The sequence below is a fragment of the Oryzias latipes genome, chromosome 24 (genome assembly GCF_002234675.1).
Source record: "Oryzias latipes chromosome 24, ASM223467v1".
Classification (NCBI taxonomy): domain Eukaryota; kingdom Metazoa; phylum Chordata; class Actinopteri; order Beloniformes; family Adrianichthyidae; genus Oryzias; species Oryzias latipes.
This window is the reverse complement of record NC_019882.2, coordinates 9,481,549-9,485,409: the sequence shown is the minus strand read 5'-3', so window position 1 is coordinate 9,485,409 and position 3,861 is coordinate 9,481,549. Positions and strand designations below refer to the sequence as shown.

Sequence of the window (3,861 nt, the reverse complement as noted above, 5' to 3'; positions counted from 1 at the left end):
ACAACATATTGACAAAAAGTGTTGGTTTGTATTGTACAGCAGAAAAAGCAAATGATCACAACAAAACACATTAGTAGCATAACACTTAAACCAACAAATAGTCCATTCTGGGAGACTCACTCAACGCAGCATTCTTTAGCGTCAATAAATGTCCTTTCAGTGATTTGCTGTCCTCACGGCTCATGACAGCGTTCTGAATAAATGTGAAGGCAAGTTCAAGTGTTTTTGGGGTGCTTTAGGTCCAGAGCATAGATGTCCCCGAAGAGTGGAAGAGATTAGTCAGCCAGATCTGTGGGACCACTGACGGCAGCATCCGGAGCGTCACCACGACAACTGAGAGGAGAACCACAGCAGTGTCTGTGAGGTCTGGTATTCTGGAAAATACAAAACAGAAAACAAAGATGAGTTCAGACCCTCAAAGATATTCATCACACTAATGTCCAAAACTAACATTCCTGCCACCTGTCAATGTGAATCTTTTCATGCTAACATTCTGTTAGCTTTTAATCAACTGGCTGTGATGCTTTAAGGACCAACTCCAAATAAAATTGTGTTTTTAAAAAGTTCTTTAGCATTTTTCTGAAAAATCAGGACATTTATAAAATAATTTAAAGTGTGGATGCCATGCTTTGAACAACTTTGTCAAATAAAAAAGCCTTTTAAACGCTGAATCTATTGATACCAATAGTTAGCGTCGAAAAAAATCCGAAGCATATGAATAATAGACATCTTTCGAAGGAATCAGAGATTTGAATTTGCCGCTAAGAGCGCAGGCTGGAAGTGACCTTGATATGACCTGTGACGTCACGAAAGGCATTGACTTTCGCAGTTCCGCTTCGGACAGCATGTAAACAAAACAGGTAGTCTTCGTTTCTCTCGTGTTTAAATCTGTTAATCATCAACATGCCAAGTCGTTGTGTGGCAGCTGGATGTAGCAATACATCTAGTGATAGTGTATCTGTGTATAAACTCCCAAAACAAGAAACGCTGCTGAAAAGGGGAAAGTTCAAGAAGGTGGACGGCGAAGGATTCTTCCCTCCAGATCTGCAGGAGAGAAGTCTGCGTTTTCGAAGGGACAAAAAGAATTTTGAACGGAGAGTTGGGAGGAGGATCTTGGCTTCTGAGTCGAGGAAAGGCGGGTGAGCTGGAAGCGAGCGAGCCGTTTTCTGGGTCGGAGAGGACGGCGCTGGAGTCGGGAGCGGAGGCTGCTAAGCTAGTGTGCATCACGATGGATCACATTGAGGCGAAGTAGTCGTGTTTTCTGTTGTCCTTGGATCCAACTGGAGTATTTCAACGCACTCAATGTTTTGCAAGAGAAGCAACAGGCCTGCAACGTTTTTTTTTTCTTTTGCTTTTGAGGTGCCGGTACCGTGAGTAAACTGAACTGTGTGTGTGTGTGTGTGTGTGTGAGCGCGCGCGCGCACGAGAAAAGGTTTCAAACTGGTTCAAACAGGTAAAACTGTTAATGTTCCACAGTTGTTAATGGTATACAGTGACTTTGTTAACTAAAGAGTAGTAATATCTGGGAAACCCCTTATTTTGTGACATTTATTTTGTAAATTGGGTTGAAAACCAGTGTTTACCTTTGTTTAGATTAGGTCAAAAGGGGACATTTTGAGTATACTTTAGGGTAAGTGGAGTAATTTAATTTTATACATTTTTTAGACTTACTGGAGTCTAGCCGAATCTTCATGCTGGCTATCGTCATCGGCATCACTAGACCTACTACTTTCTGCTATATCCTCCTCACTTTCGCAAAAGGGTTCGAATCGATACGGTTGCAAAAGTGACTCATCATCATGATAATCTCCGCAACTTTCCTCTTCATCTTTCTGTTCATCTGATGATAAATCGCTAATAGAGACGGTAGCATCACTCTGTGCTTCGCTATCGGTGCTAGCCATGTTGTCTGCCTTTCGTTACGTCACAAACATGGCGGCGCGAAGTCGGCGGAATGCGAGAAGCCGGCGGCCGTCCTTGTTGTTTATATCGCGTTTTTCGCTATTTATTCTTTTTCGAAAAATATTAAAAACAATCGCAACATGAAATAGAGACTATTTACTATATTTTGGCTTATTAAAATAGTCCATGTCACCCACACTTTAAGACTAAAGCTTCATTTTTCTTTATTCATACAATGATGGATCAGGAGCAGAAAAGGTAAACGAAAAGGTTCCCGCTCCCTCCAATCAGCAGTCCCTGATGTTCGCCTTTCATCTTCCGTCTCATTCTTAAAACCATTTAAAAATATCACTCATTTTGGAAACTACAAACAATTGCCTATTTATTATGTCACTCGATAAAATCTCAATCAATATTAAAGGATTAGAGAAAAACATTGACAGGGAGTCGTGTACACTTACAGTACAGGTCTTGAAGAAGTTGGAGGCATATTCATGCAGATAAACAGGAAGTGCATGGATGACAAGTGCCCATCTCATGTTCACATCACGCTGGTCCTAAAAGAATAAAAAGAAATATACATTACCATTGAAGCAAACGCAGAGCAAACACTTCCAATATTTACTTAAGGAACTTTAAGAAATAATAAAATTATACCTTTTCTAGATGTCTATTTCTAGTAAGAGGACAGTGCAGTGTTTATGGCATGATCCACCTCAGGCCAAAGACCCAAAGTCATTTTTAAGGCAAGTTACACTATGGCTTCTGACAGCTGTTTACAAATTATTTGTTATCCGTTTTTGAATTATTCTCATTAGAAATTCACCTGGAGGTCATAAATCCTAACCAAGCTGGCCAGTTCCTGGCTGTTTTGGTGGACTTTGGCTCAGAAAAAGGCAGCTTTAAGTTACACAAACATGTAAAAACTGCACAATTACCTCTGACTGCATCTACTCTACATAAATCTATTTCAGATCTTGCCAGATGAGTTATCATGGTTTCAAATGATGGAATGGTGCTAATGCAACTAAATTTAAATTTATACTGTATTCATCCCTCAATGGGGAAATTCTTCTCCGCATTTGACCCATCCCCTGGGGGAGTGGTGAGCTGCAGCTGAACCGCGCTCAGGAGGCAGTAGCGTTAAGGGCCTTGCCTAAGGACCCCCACTGGGTGATTTAACTGCTCGCCATTGATATGGTAATTGCCCCCCAGTACCATTGCTTATTCCCCTCCGGGAATCGAACCCTGGATTCCTGCATGGTAGCTTGTCACCTTACCAACCGAGCCACCCAGCCACAAAAAAAAACTATCATAGACACATGAAAATATTCCAAAGTGTCTCCACATACATGGCAGTCGAAACACCTTGGAATATTGGCTATGTCGTACTGCAGTATTATATGTAGTACTGCATAGTGCTCAAGTAGCAGAACACAACTTGCACCTCCATTCCATTGTGCCACCTTCAGCCTGCAATCTAAATATGTTTGGTTAAATTGTAAATAATTTTAACTCTATTTCTATTTGGCTAGTTAAAATCTGCATAAATGCTTCCATATCAATCTAATAGTGGTAATAGTTCAGGATGAATATATTAAATAAGTATAAAACTCACCAACTTGACGGCTCTTTTCTGGTGAAATGGTGACTTTCTGGTGAACTCTCTGAAGTTCAGTATCTGAAAAAGTCCAAAAGAGATTTTTCAATGTTAAAGAAAAATGTTTCAATTATATTCTGATCAAAACATTTATTGCACTACACAAACTATTGCATTTTTTGTTTTTTTAATAGCTCTAGACAAATAACTGATCAAGAGACAAGTTACCTCGCTGGTCTTGGCGTCTGCCTGGAGGTGAAACACTGAAGACTCTTGTAGTTCGGTACCTGAACACAACAGGAACACGTTGATTAATTTATTTTTACAAAAACCTTTCTTATAATAGAGTTCAGTGATTT

General features: G+C 40.1%; 1 long non-coding RNA gene across 1 annotated transcript; it reads right to left on the bottom strand.

The window, feature by feature from the left end:
• Positions 1–325: 325 nt before the first annotated feature.
• Positions 326–3,560, bottom strand: LOC111947094. The gene is made up of 3 exons (XR_002872903.1): positions 3,521–3,560; positions 2,364–2,459; positions 326–374 (listed from the first exon to the last, which is right to left on the bottom strand). It is a non-coding gene; the product is annotated as an uncharacterized LOC111947094 (long non-coding RNA).
• Positions 3,561–3,861: the final 301 nt, after the last annotated feature.